The 15,159-nt window shown below is 38.2% G+C and overlaps 1 long non-coding RNA gene across 1 annotated transcript in view; it reads left to right on the plus strand.

The window, feature by feature from the left end:
• The window catches only part of LOC308068757, a 49,567-nt gene continuing 34,408 nt past the window's right edge, over positions 1–15,159 (plus strand). Inside the window, exon 1 of the long non-coding RNA XR_013930121.1 lies at positions 1–15,159. This exon is cut by the window's right edge and continues 29,127 nt beyond it. This is a non-coding gene — a long non-coding RNA (uncharacterized lncRNA).

Raw genomic sequence — 15,159 nt, forward strand, 5'->3', positions numbered from 1 at the left:
CCTGACCATACAAGTACAATATCACAAGTACTGGCCCCATACAACTCGAGCTTTTTTATTGGAAATGAGCCTCTGGCTCCCCTAAAGGCTTTTCAGGTTTCCCAGAAATATAAAGAAAGAAATGCATTTCAACAGAGCAGAAGAAAGAAAGTAAATATAAAGAGAGAGGTGGTGATGGTTAGTGTTGAGTAAATATGAATGGAACAGTCAGTGTAAGAAGTCATATGCTGAGGTTATGTCTAGTAGATTTGAACACATAATGAAGCCACTTCACACTGACACATTGAAACAGTGATTGCAATGCTTAAGTTTGTTAGACTTTGTTCTTCTGATTTCCAGCAGGATTAGGTCACCATTTTGCTCCATAGACTAAGCAGTTTACATACAATTGATCATTCTGATTTTTGTTACAATTTGAAAAGATGAAAAATATCATCCTTCTGATACATGCATATTTATTTACATATTTAAAAATAATTTATCTAGTTCTTTCTGGATTCATGAACACCAGGTAGCTGTACCATGAAAGATATAGGAATGTTTACCGAAGCCAACATTACAGCAAATGCTCATTTGTTTTTTGGCATACCTTCAATGCCATGTCATTGCATATCTACTAAATATTGACTTGACACATGATTGCAGCCTGGACTCAGAACATGTATTCCTTCCTGAGATGGTGTCTTTTGTTTTCCATCTTTAAGAAATTACAGTAACCTAAACTTCCACTAATATTATGACCCTAATTGATACATTTGAAGCCCTAAAGTATTTGTGGCCTGATTGCACTAATGGCATGAATATATAAACTGGAGTAGTTCTAATTGTAGATCATGTAAGGAAGAGGGCTGCTGCCATAGCTCAGACACAACAGGCTGTTCAGAAGATTGTCAAACTTTTTTGAAGTATTTCAGGAAACTCAGGATCAAGATGACACTATTTCTTCTGTGGTCAAGGCAGGTGAAGATAATGTTGCCACCAGGATATTATTTGTTCAGTATTGTTCTCATGAACCAGTCAAGGCTGAGGATTGCTGATCTGGAATTTGTCCACTAGAATTTATAATGGGATATGATATATGAGAGAAAACCACAACACATTAATCAGAAGTCAAAACACACTGAGCCTGTCAAAATATTATCATTCTATGCATTCTACTTTTCTCCTAGAATTTTATTTCTGAGAAACTTTTGACCAGCTGCAAAGAATACATACAACCTTGCTGATAAAATTAACACTTGGAATTTGTGAGGAAATAAAATAGACATGTTCTCAAAGCAGGTCCCTTTATGTGCAAAGCTCCTCTTACTTACCACTGCCCACTCAAACATACCGTCACCTACTATATTTAAAATCCTGTATGATGGTTTTGTGGGCATCCAAAAGTGCTTTTTTGTTGTTCCCAATGATGTGTCATGCTGAGTGTAATTATTAAATGTAAGAATTATTAGCACTGAGTACACCTAATGCTCTTTCACTTAACAGATGGCTTATGAATATCTGGGACAACTTACTAGCCCTGAAATGATTCATACCTCAGCTATCTGAACACATGGCTACCTTTCATCACTTTGCTGAGTCTAAGAGCTGGTTTAATAACCCAGTTTTTAAAATATTTTCTGTTCTTTAAACAGCATATGCCACCAGCCTATTTTTAATAAGGTATGAAAACCACAAATGTAAACTGTACTTTGAGCTTCCAGTGGCTGGTTTTTCTTTCCTTTAATGTTATTACCTCAAACCTTTGCATAACTTCAGTTAAGTTGTCTGTCGGATCAATGTCATTCATCCTACAAAAAATAGCATCCTACCGTAAATCCATAAAACCTGTCAAAATTTTCAAATTGTGAATCCATTTGTGCCTGATAATCCCATGCTCATCCTTTTATTTGCATGTTTGCAGTGGATTACTTCCCACTTTCTTGCTTGCTTTTTCTTGCTTTCTTACTCATTTTCTCATGTTCTTTTACTTTCTTTCGCTTTCCTGCTGCTCTTGTCTTTCTCTTTCCTTCTCACCTCCTCTTCCTCTCTTGAATAGTCAAAGAACTGCTGCTTTATCGTTGGTTTGCCATACCTCACAGTACTAATTTCTGTACCTATTTCTTTCTCTTCAGCAAATTTTATCTTCTGAGGGTTGATTAATAATAACCCCTTTATCAGAAAGTATGTGACTTCTGGAAGTTTTAACATCTGTGTCATATGGTCAACCACTGGAACAGGTTGCCCAGGGAGTTGGTGGATTCACCATCCCTGGAGGTGTTTAAAAAATACATGGATGCAGTTCTTAGGGCCATGGTTCAGTGGTGGGCTTGGCAGTGCTGGGTTAATGGCTGGACTTGGTGATCTTAAAGGTCTTTTCCAACCTAAATGATTCTATGATTATTTCACACAGTTCTGGCCACAAATGAAGCAATGATGTATTTCATATGACGAAAGTCACAGCCAGGTTAAGTTTTCTAAAAGTTGAATGTATTCCAAATCACCAATGCCATTTTTCTTCCATGTGCTGGAACAATGGAGATGATCAGTATGTTAGAAAAAAATATTACTTATATTGTAGAACACTTTACATGGAATTTAAATCCTTAATCCGGGATGAGTACTAGTTCATTGTATCATTTAGAAACTCAGCTGCAACCCATTGTAAGAAGGCAATACTGAAGAAAAAACATTGCAAAAAAAGTTGAAGTAACTGCTTGCAAACTGCAGGAATCAAGACTCAAATTTTCTTACATAATTTACAATTGTTCATGAATTTACATATTGACAGGCATATTCTTTATTGAACACAAACATATATCAAAGTGTGAATCTGATCTTACTTGGCTTTTGAAAAACCCACCTTGATCCATGCAATATTTTAAATGGAGTAGAAAGAATCACTGTAATTAATATGGCTCTTGGCAGAGGTAGGTAGCATAAGAACATCAAAAAACCTCTCAGTGTTTGACCCAAACACATTGCATGAGCTCTGCATGCAGCTCTGTAGGGTCTTTGTCACAGCCAGGGCCACATCACTGTGCTCACAGTGATACCGCTTTACACCTGGATCTATGTTAAGGAGTAGACTTCCATTTCTACAGTTGTGCTATTTCCCCACTGTCCTGCATAAGGTAGTCCACCTTACAGGTTCATTCCTGCTCTTTCACTGAGAAAAAAACACTTGCTATTAGCATAGACTAATAATCTGATTTTTGGTTCAGAAAATCCCCACACATGCAATTGCATGGATGTCTTGTAAAACTTGTTTGGTAAGCTGGTTTTCTCCTTTTACATATTAAAGGTCTATCATATTATTACTAGTGCAAGAATAGCAGTCCAAAAGTAAAACACTAAAAGGAAAGTAAATTTGGCTTAGCTGCAGGTATGAAAAAAGACAAACAATTGAGGTGTGTATGTTTCTAATAGCGATTTGCTCACATGTACTGCAGATCTCTGTTATTACAGTGGGTTCTAATGTTTCTCTGGAGAGATAAATTATTTACTCTACTTACCTATGTTAATGGTGTGTCAATGTAATTTATGTCATCCAAGCATCAAATTGCAGGAAAGTGTGGTAATGCACTGTAAGTTGTCTGAAATTACCAAGTGATACCGGAGGTATTATCTACATCTCAGTTGTAATCCCAGTTCCCTTTTGAGGCATGAATACTCATGGGAATCTTCAGCTTCCTCAGATGTTCCTGGCTATAATCAAGAGTAGTAAATTAGGTTTCTGCAATCTGTGTTTTTGAAAGATAAAGGGGCAGATCCTTAGCTGGTGTAAATTGTTATTCATCCACTGATTCCTACAAATCTATTCCATATGATACAAGCCAAAACATCCTCTTAAAGGCAAATTATGACTGAATAGTAAGGATTCAGGCTAGTAACTGAAAATCTGAATTTAAATGTTCAAAATCTGATGAAAGCTTAGATTTGGATGCAACCTGTCTCCTTCAGACCTCCCTCTATCCAGTTTCGACCTTTATTTACATTTAGCACAGTTTTTATTCCAGGGTCATTCAGATGACAAGTGTTTCGGAGACAATCTCATTAGAATATTTTCTGGCTTGAAATTGTTGTTGCTTTTCTCAGCTCTGAGTTGTTTATTGCTTCTAAGTTTAACAGACTTTTGATTGTACCTTTCTTTTCATGAAAATGCCGTATGTTGGGTTTTGGCCAGGTTAGTGACAGTCAGAAATGTTTTTAATTAGTTGTTCGTTATCCTGCATTATGCTTATAAAATCTTTGTCTCAATTCTTAGTAGACACATGCATGTCTTCATAAAATTTAGCATTCATTGGTGATCACAGTGATGGTGAAGCAAAATCAAAGTTTTGACAGCCACCTTTTCCTTCACTATAAATATGTTCTTTGTAAGATTTATTACTGGCACTAATATTTACATATTTACTCTTTTTGTAAATGTAATGCTTAGGAACTTTTGTCAGAGAGGAGGAGTTTTCCTGGAAGCTCTCCCAGACTTCGCCAAAAATAAATGATTGCAATTACTCATGCAAGTTTTCACAGTTTCTTAACATAACTTCTTCCTATTTAATGCATGATATTAGAACATTTCATTCAAACTGATCACACAATTTCCAATTATTTTTTAAAGTAACTCATACCAAAATTACATTAAAGTTCTAGGATTTCCAAAACAAGAAAGAAAAAAAAGTAAAAAAATTGCTGGCTTAAAAGAAAAAGATTTGCCAGCCAAATTTGAGGAATTTTACCAAAATTTGAAAATCAAAAGTCATAGACACTGATTTTCCTTTTTTCTTATCAAAGGACATATATTGTTCCCAGAATACATTTTTTCAGGTTTATAAATCAGGCTATAGAATAAACACTTCACTGAAAGCTCATAACATTTAATTAGAAAAATTTTAAAAGTAGAATATCACAGAATTCAAGACAAGATCATGGGTTTGCATGTAAGCTTCACTGTCTTGGTCCCATGTGATTTTTCCATTACCTTATGGGTGAAGTTAACTGGTTCACATCTCCAGTCTCCTTAAGCTGAACACAATTACTTGAATGTGAAATCTCTATATGATTTAATGATTTAAAAATTTCTCAATTTCCTTCATTACAAAATACACTTAGGCAAAATATCAATACTGTATTTGAAGTAGGCAGCAGCTAAGAAATCCATTTGTTTGTGTTTTAGGCAAGATATCTAGTATGTTGCAATGTCATCATTGTGGAACCAGGCAAGTCTCACAGATTAAGTAATGAACGAGAGGCTCACTGCATCTGGAGAGGTTACAAGCACAATCTCTTCAGGAGTAATGTAGAACTATTTTTTCGTCACATGATATCTCAACACTCTTACTATCTTTTATACAATTGTATTCAAAATTATAATATTATAAAAAAGATGGTTTGTATAACTATATTTATATTCTTGACAGTGCCTGTCTTTTAACATTGGTAAAAAAGCTTCTTACATTTCTTTAGTATTCTCATTCTCAAAGATCATAACATATAAGTCTCAACTATAACTCAGTATCTCCATGAACTTGCATTGCTGAAAAGATAGAAGAAAATCTGGCAACGCTTAACAGCTGTCTCATAATACATAGCTCTTATTATTCACCAGTTCCCAGACAAATTTTAACTAATTAGTTTTGTCTGTTTGCTTATCCTTAGCATACATGCTTGACACCCCATTTAATTGCTGCATTTGCCCATATCTCAACAGGGTACTTCTGCAGATTTTCTGTTTGGAAAGGACCTGCCTGCTTCATCCCCATCACATTATTAACACAAATGCTAGAAAAGATGCTAAAAGCCTATGCATTGTGTCTGCATTACACTGTCACTCTGCATATGTGTAATTCCCAGATTGGAGCTGCATCTGTATTTCTGAAGATCTCTTTCTATTGTATGCCATAAGATAGGTAGACAGTAATTAAAAATTTGTGACAAGAAAAATCAAATCACCAATGACATACATTTTCAGATACATGCAGAATACGAGGTGTTATGTCCAGATAAATGAAAAATGAAAAAGATCATGGATAATTTGACTGGGATGAATGTGGCAGAAGAAAAGAAATAAGATTAGAAAACATGTTGCATGAAAGAAAAAACTAAGTAACCACAGCATTCAAATAAAATATCAAAATATTTTATTCTTTATATCTATTATGAACTACTGGCATCACAGTTAAGCCACAGATCCACGCTTTCTTTTTGTGTGTGTCTACATTGTGTATCAGAGCGTGGTGCCCTGAGCTGGCAGAACCTAAGCTGAATGCACAATACAGTTTTGTACAACTTATATTTTTATGCACTTATACCAGCAAATACAAGGGCCACGGCATGGCGTTGAGCACTGTCCCATGGCACCACGCTCTAGGCTGTAGTGCTGAGCTGCCTCCCCAGCATCAGAAGGCAGCACAGGGCAGAAACCACACACCCCTAGGCAGTGCCAGCTTTTCAGCCGTGTTTGAGGAAGAAAGGATTTAAGGCTGTGGGCGTCAGCACAGCCCTCGGGCACGAGTGTGGGGCAGACCTGCCAGCTGCCCTGCAGCTGAGTGCTGCACCTGCCCTGAGAGCAGGGCAAGGCCAGACCCAGACATCAGCATGCTCTGCACTGTCCCTAGCTCATGTGGATGTATCTGCAGTGCATTCCCTCCAGCTGTTGGCCCTGGGTGAGCACAGGTACAGTTGGATCAGATTCAGCTACCTCCTCTCTCTCCCTGTTCTTTAGAGGTAAAGTCATATCTGCTTGAAATGGATTGGAGGGACAGTCACTCGCTGTCATGTTTCATAGAGTACATAACAAGCCTAGATCTCTTGTCAAGAAAATGAAATGAACTTACTATGTCTGGATGACCTTCAGGAAAATGAATAACTATTTTGTAAGCTTTTCATGACATATACCTAATATTGAAGAATAGAGGCTATTCTATCAAAAAAAAAAAAAAAAAGAAAAAAAAAGAAAGAAGAAAAAGAACACTGCTGTTATCCTTTTCATTTTGCTCCAAATTTGCTTAGCATTTGGATCATTTCCACATGTGCCTACATATTCCCCTCACTTTCTTTTTTAATTCTGCGACTCACGTTTGTTTAATAATTGGTGAAATTACAGATTCTACTGGACAGAAAGTAAGATTGGTGTTTACAGTAGTTGAACTGGAATTGAGTGGAATATAATGTCCACTGTTCACTATTACACAACAAATGTATTTCTTACAGCATGATGTTTTGCAGAAAAGTATGTGTTTTTAAATAAGAATGTTTTATCATCGCTAACACCTTATGTTCCCAAGAAATTGTTACAATGTTCCTGATAGTAATACTAAAATTAGATGAATCAGACCTGACAGAGAACTACAGTTCAAGGAGTGTTAACATTAATTTCAACTACTCCTTTGCTGTCTTGCTTCCACAAAAAAAAACCATCCCAAACCACAACCAAAACCAAAACAAAAGCAAAATCAAACCCACCCCATTTTAAAGAGGGAGAGGGAGAAAAAAAAAAGGGGGGGGGCACAGAAAACTAGAGAACAATGAAATGATAAAAAATCAATACTAACAGAATCTGTCAACCTTAAAACAATTAAAAGATTCAGAGTTCACAAAGCCATTGTCTGCCATTTGTACAGAGGGAAAGAGGGAAATCAATATTTATTTTTTCGAGAGTGCCAGCCACAGCATGTGGTATTGATATTTTCAACAGGATAGAAGGCTTTTCACAACAAACCTTTCACTTTTCCACCATTAGAGAAGGTCTGTGCATTAGATTGAATTTACCTGGTAACACTGCTCTTGTTTAATGTTTTCTTTCGGGGCGTTTTATGTTATTTTTATTGGCATTACCAGTAAAACTTTTTTGCATTGTTATTGCTCTTTTAATACAAATGAATGCATAAATAAAAAGCTCCTACTGATAAACCACACAGGTGACTGCCCATGAAAAAATTTGCAGCCAAAGGGTGCTGCAGGTAATTCAAGCTGGCTATGGGTGACAGCAGCTGCTTTGTCCACAACAAAAGCCTGAGGCATTTTCTGACTGCAGCACTTTCTGGTGGGCCCTTTTTATAATTTTCTGATCTCACACTGTCCTGCAACCCCCAGAGATGCATCTGTGGATTACAGAGGCATAGCCAGGGATGACTTTTAGTTGTTATTCAACCTTGACACAGCTGGGACCTCTCTAATGGCAGTTTGTTTTCTCAGCTCCAACTCTGAATGAAAGGAATTCATCTGAAAATGAAATGTATCCTGAGTTGGCACTATACCTGCCTTTGAAAAATGCTATCTGTGTTGCTTTGACCCCTGTTTTCAATGTATCATATGACCTGATTGCTTTCACACAGCTTCTGTATCATCACTCAATCGTGGCTATCAGGGCGGTGCTGTTACCCCCTTCAAGAGATGGAGGGAAATAAAAGACTCCTTACCTCTGATCACAGGAGGAAAAATAACTGACCTCTGCTAGACTGGAGTGAATGGGAAATGGTATGCTGATGTAAACCGTGCTAGAAACAGACTCTTACCTATTAGCACTAAACCTTTATCTGCCTTTCCAGAGTAAACTTCTACAAAAATCAGCAAGATCCTGGGGGCAGTTTTCCAATAGGGAGGCTCTCACAGCCTCTCCAGCAGGTCTGAGCCCTGCTAATAGCTCCGTGGCTCTCTCATCCACCCCAAGGGGGTTGTAAATTGGGCTACTGGAGCACACAGCACATTTCGGTATCTGGTAGTAAGGCAAATCTTCTCCTTGTCCTCCTCCGACAGCTTCAAGCATTCTGTTTTTACACACTATTGTTTTATTGGGTTTGTGCCTCCCAGTGTGCTTCAGGCACTCTTGAACATCCTCTGATTCAGGAAGATTTTTTTCCATTGCTGCAGGCTTGCAAGATCAACTGTGAGTTATTTTATCTTTTCTCCAGAGAGCTAGGACTGCTCTGGGTTGGACTGGCAAAATATTGCTGTTTAAAGTCCAAAGACAGTATTCCAGTTATTGTCACTGCAGTCTGTGCTGGGTAACACTAGGTGAATTAGTGAAATTTAAGCATACATCTTGACTGAAAAATATCCAGATCAACCAGAAATAAATACTCCTTTTTCTTTCACAGAAGCAAACAAACAATAAAAATTAAAGGCAGTCTCCTTGTGACACTAAGTTTGACCTGCAATAGATTGTCTTCATTTCAAGAAGAGAAAGATTCACACAGAAGTAGACTTTCATTACAATTTTTCCAAAGTTGTCATTTTTGCTTCAGCAGAAATCATTCAGTGAATACAAGAATTCCAACTGCCACAACATGGAATTATTAATGAATAAATGATCTTCTAGGGGAAAAAAATAATTCTTCCTTCTCAGTCAAATACTTAAGCTACCGGAGGTTTTGGCTGAAAAATGATTGTCCTAGGGTAGGATTTCATGTGCATTTCAAGTGCAGGCACAGAACTATGAGAATTCAGAAAATGTAACACTGAAAGCGAGGCTTTGCATAGAACATTCAAAAAGTGACCTAGAGAAAGTGATTAGATTTGCGTGTATTAAATGGTGAACATAATCACTAGAACTTAACATCCATCTTAGTACCTAAAGTTCGATTTCCTTGTCAGAAAGACATCAAAATAAATCCCCTAATTGTTAGGAATGGTATTAACAACTTCACCCAAGAAAGGATGATCTTAGTCTGAAAAAACTGATTGTTTACATTTTGAGATTAGAACTGGGTGCCAGAAAGGTGTTTCTGACCTGAATTAAACTAAGATAGCAAAAATGATTGAATTTTTTACCCCAGAAATAGAAAAGAAATTAAAATCACCTGAAGGAAAAATGAGAAATACCCTTATAAGCATGAACATCCAACCACCCATGGGCCATTCACGTGAAACTGGTGGGAGAAGTTCGAGCAGCCCTGGGATGTTATTCTCGGATTCATGTACCATAATGCATTTGTGAGGGTGATCTGTAGGAGTTTGATTTCTCTTTCAGAAAAACAAATGCCTTAAGTTCTCTGGAAATCTGGCCCTCAAAACTTGAGGGGTCCAAAGTCACTATGAAAAATCTTGGTTGTTATCTTATTGAAGTTCACATCAATCTTTCAAACCCAAATACCGAATTCATGTTGTCATTTGCCTTGCTAGAAATATTGGTTTAATTTCCTGCTACTGTATGTCTATTGATTATGTTCAGAACTGATTATATGCATGCTCAGTTCCCACCCCTAGGGTTCCCTGTAGGACTACAAGTTAAGGGGGAGGGAAAAAGAAGTGAAGACAGCTTTGTAGGAAATCCATCCATGTTCAACAATTTCCTTCACAGATCCCCAAAGAAAAATGCCTTAGGAAGTGCTCCCTCATTGTCTCTGATCAAAATGCATCTGCTGGCAGCTGAGCTTCAAATGCTTTGCACAACAGACACAGGTTGCATGGTTTTTTTGTGCTACTTCCTACAAGCGGTAGCCACAGGACACCTACCACTGTCTGTTCTCTCATCAAAGGACACAAAGAATAGCCACCTGCAGTGTCTTCAGAGGCAAAACCAGCTGGAATGAAAGCACAACCAAATTTGCATTAAAAGCTTCCCAACAACCATAGAAGATGGCCTTTAGGGGAACAGGGGAAATTCTTCCAGGCTTGTCTCAGTAAAATACTGAAGCTGAAGGAAACCTCCTCTCTCTTGCTGACGTAACAACTGAGATTTTCCACTGCTACAGAGTCTCCTGGTTTAATCCTCAGATTTCCATTCTCAAGGACCTTGCCATTATGTCTGTATCTTATCCACATCATACAACATATACTTTATGTACAGTCTGTTTACAGCCTATGAGATGCTGACTATGGATGGGAAAATGCTGCCATACCTCAGAAGTCTGATGGTTACATGCCCGGCTCCTCTCTCAGCACAGGCAAGGTGGTTTCTGCCCTACCCCAAGCACGCAGAGAACCAGCCAGCATGGAGCTCCCTGATGTTAAGTTCATGCCTTGATCTGGTGACATTTTAAAACTGCCATCAAAACAGCAGTTTGTCAGAATGAATATTCACCTCACAAAGTCTCCAGTGGGTGACCCGGCCAAAAAGGGAGAGTAATTCAGGAGTGTGGTTCTGGCAGTTGCGCTTGTTGAGGTAGCCAGGGTGACTGTTTATGCCTGCAAGGTCAGAAGAGAATCAGAATAGGGTTAATGGCAATCAGGACCTATGCACTAATATTACCCTAGAAGCTTTGCAAGACAGCAAAATTATACATTTTTTTTTTTTCTGCAGATGCTGAGCTCCAGAAGACCCGTTTGTGCAAGTCTACTGTTAAAACTCACACTGCTCACCTTTGCTGCCAGCGTGCAGGAAGGCTGGCTACTCTGCAGCCAGGACAGGGAGCCAGGAGCCAAGAGAGAGTGTGGCAAGTGAGAGTTGTGCCCTCTCTAGCAAGGAGCCATGCAGTGTGGCAAGCCCAGGTCAGGATCAGAGCTGGAGACAGAGGTCAGGGTCAGAAGCAGACCAGTGGTGCAATTCAGCTTAAAAGCTGCTCACAAGCGAAAATTGGGGCCAGGCCTTGCTTCCAGCTCTCTTCACAAGGACTTCCATCAGTGGAGGAGATGACCTTGGGCTTGGCCAGCTCAGCAGCCCAGGCTGACCTGCACCACATGCTGCTGCCCTGATTTGCAGCTGACATACTGCTGCGTGCAACCTTGAGCAGGGGGATGCCTGGCAGGAGCAGAGCATGTGGAAGCACATATAACTCCAGGTAACTTCATGCTAAATGGATGGTTTAAATCTGGGTATTTTTTTCCCCTCTCCACTGTTTTGGAAATATAACTGGTTGTCTGACATGCAATCAATGCACACTTGACTTTTGAGAATGATACATATAAAAGCGTTATAGAATGTAATTCACTGAAGTCAAGTGTTCTTGAATCACATTTTAGATAATTGGTTGGATTCAATAAAACTTGACTGTAATTACAAAAGTATGGTTTGATTTTGATTCTGCTCTGCAATTTATCTGTTTTTTGAGCTTGATTCTTTGTGGCCCACCTCACTGAGGTATTTTTAATTTCTCTTTGCTTTGTTGTTCTCTTAACGCTCTGTGCTTCTGTTGAGGTAGCCTTTTCCTTCAGTTTTCAGTATGTTATTAATAATCTCTCTCTCTCCTCAGCTTGCTTTTCCTCAGTACATTCTTCTCTTGCCTGTTACTTTTGATTTTATTTATTCTTAATAGCCTCAGTTAGCAAACAGGAATCATGAACACTTATTTAAGCCTGGCTTAACCATGTGTTGAGTCATTGCCTGATTCAACATGCTTGAATTTATTAAATTCCTCAAAGAATTGGGACAACAATGAGTCACACAAAGGACTGTGTTATACTCTCCAAATTAACTACATTTTTGTTTGCCATAAATAGTTTATTTTCAACAATGGAAAAGTTGCCAGGTGAAATTTAGACACAGTATAAACCACTCTGGCTGAGTGGGAAAGAAAAATATGTATGACAGGACAGTTTACAGCTAACCCATGCAACTGAAATTGCATGTTAGCAGATCAATGTCATAACACCCTCTTAGTGAAGGTAAATGGAGGAGAAGCTAAGGTAAAAGGAAAAAAAAAAAAACCCACCAGCTGTTGCAAATATTTGAACTAGCACATTAGATGCTCACTCCTTGTACAATCTTCCATATGCTGGATCACCAAGCAGTATGCACAATAGGGACTTTGGATGCATATTTGTGGTATATCCTGGTAGTGTTATAAGGCTCTGAGCAAGGTCCCAGCAGAAGTGCCATCATTACCTGTTTGAGTGCCTTGCTGTTACATTTGGCTGCCTCACATCGTTAGACACTTCTGAGACCTCTGTATCATAATCATATGCAACTCAAAGATCTTTCTAAGGCTGAAGATTGGAAATGACCAATGATTGATTTTCTGAGTTTGTCTTGTGACTAACTGTAGCTCAGGATCTTTATTCTTAATACTTTGAATATGACTAATTAAATATTTAAGTGTACACTTCTGCATATAATTGCTTGAGGGATCTGTTACAGTTTATTTGTATTCATGATCAGTTGTTATGTTACTGATATAATTTTGGTAGTACAAATTTTTTTCCAAAGTCTTCCAATGGCCTCAAATATTATATTCATATAATTCTCACGCATATTATATGCTTGTCACAGCAACCTCAAGCAAGGAAAGCTAATGTTTAAAACACATGGAAATATTAAAAGCCTTTAGGATAAACAGGAGTGCTCCTTGCCCAGCATACTGCTTGCCTAAGGGAATATGGGTACACAACTTCCCTTATGGCTAGCTTTGGTTAACAAATCATTTGATACAGAGTAATTGGAAGGACTGGGTGCCATAATAAATGTTATGGTGAATAAGAAACACTAACATGTCTAAGTGCATTAGCATAAAATTTAGGACCAGCTCCTCAGTGGAAATTTAAACTAGATGATGCTTTCCTCCTACATATTGACTTAGACATTCCGATTCAAAAAATTGTTGAGCTACACTTGGGTGGGTTCTGAATATTTCTTTATTTTAAATGGTATTTATCAGGATAATTCTGTCGTTTGACATTTAAGCAAATGAAACTGTTACACGCTTTCTGAAGTATGTAAATTGGAAGCATCTATGAATGGGTACAGAATACTCATTCATTGACTAGAATTTAGACTGCAATTAACTAAAGTAACATTTATTTATTTTTAGGTGGATACCTTCTAATAGGATGCCTCACACATAAGTAATTAAACTTATTATGTCAGAGGGACAAATGCGAATATATGTGATTAATTTCTTGCCACAGATTTTTCTAGTGACAAATAAATATGGTTTGTCTCTGCCTGTCTCTATTAGAGTTTCCATTTTCTATACTCTGTTTACAGTTTTTTGCAAATTAAACAATGTCAAACTGACGTGCTGCATTTTTTTCCTAAATTTACTGGCTTGTTAGGGGTGAAAAAACTTCTTTTGGGAAAAAAAAGCGAATGTGCTTTTTCTGCAGCAAGACTTAAATGAAAGCAATTCTCCATGCTGTTAACATAACTGAATTTGGCTCAAGTGAAATGCAAATTAAAGCTATTGTATGCACTTCTTTTATTAAAGGCAAAATCTGTATTTCTGACATTTTTTGATGGTGTTTCCACATACTTATGTTCATTTTGCTATCCAACAGTTAACTCTAAGTTCAGTGTCCTAATTCCGACCCTTTTGCATCAGTTCAGTGTTATTTTAAATATACGGGGTCAGGTATCAGCCTACAGAGTGCACTGAAGCTTCTCTCATTAGTCTAGGATCCCAGGGATGGGATAGCACAGAAAAGCCACTCCTCTTCTGTTTAAGGCTTGTATTTTTGCATTCCAGAGGTATGCTAATGCTGCATTTTGTGGATCTATATACACAAACCTATTTGTCCAGTATTCTGACTTGAACACAAAAATATGCAACTGTGCTAATGAGGTAACCTATGTGAACCACGGGAAAAGAGGGAGGAGAAAATGTTCATTGCCATTGCTTTTGGGACTCTTAATGCTTTAGGAGTTGATTCAGGATAATTGAATTGCTGTGCTAATAAATCTCAGAAGAAGGTACTGATCTTTCAAAACACTTCCTACTATGTTAGTCTTACCTGAGATAGTGATACCTGTCTGAGGTCGTAACTCAAGTGCCTGATAGTCTGGTCTCTGATTATTTTCCTAGCCTCGCTTCCACTATACTTATCATCTCAGGTGCCTTTCGTTTCTGCTCATGCATTCAGGGCCAACTCCACTCTGCTTACCTGGGGTCTATGCTTTCTGCAAGCATTGGAACAGGCTGCCCAGGGAGGTGGTGGATTCGCCATCCCTGGAAATGTTTAACAGATGTGTAGATGCAGTGCTTATCAGTGGTGGGTTTGGCAGTCCTGGGTTAACAGCTGGACTTGATCTTAAAGGTCTTTTCTAACCTAATGATTCTATGATTCAGTTAGTGCACATTACATAGCCTATGGGTCAGGGGCTTTCAAAGCATCCAGGACTGAGCAACTGTCAGACAGACAGTCTGCTAGCTGGGATGTGCTTCGTAATCCCTGCCTGTACCATTGAGCCTGCAGATCTTTCCAAACACCAACTGCTCTTTGTTTTTGTTCTGAGGGGCTTTGTTTTCATCTCATAAGAAAATATGTGCTTGACTGTCTGATGCGTTGATTGATTCATTCAGTTTTGGA

Source organism: Falco punctatus (assembly GCF_963210335.1).
Source record: "Falco punctatus genome assembly, chromosome: 8".
Lineage (NCBI taxonomy): Eukaryota > Metazoa > Chordata > Aves > Falconiformes > Falconidae > Falco > Falco punctatus.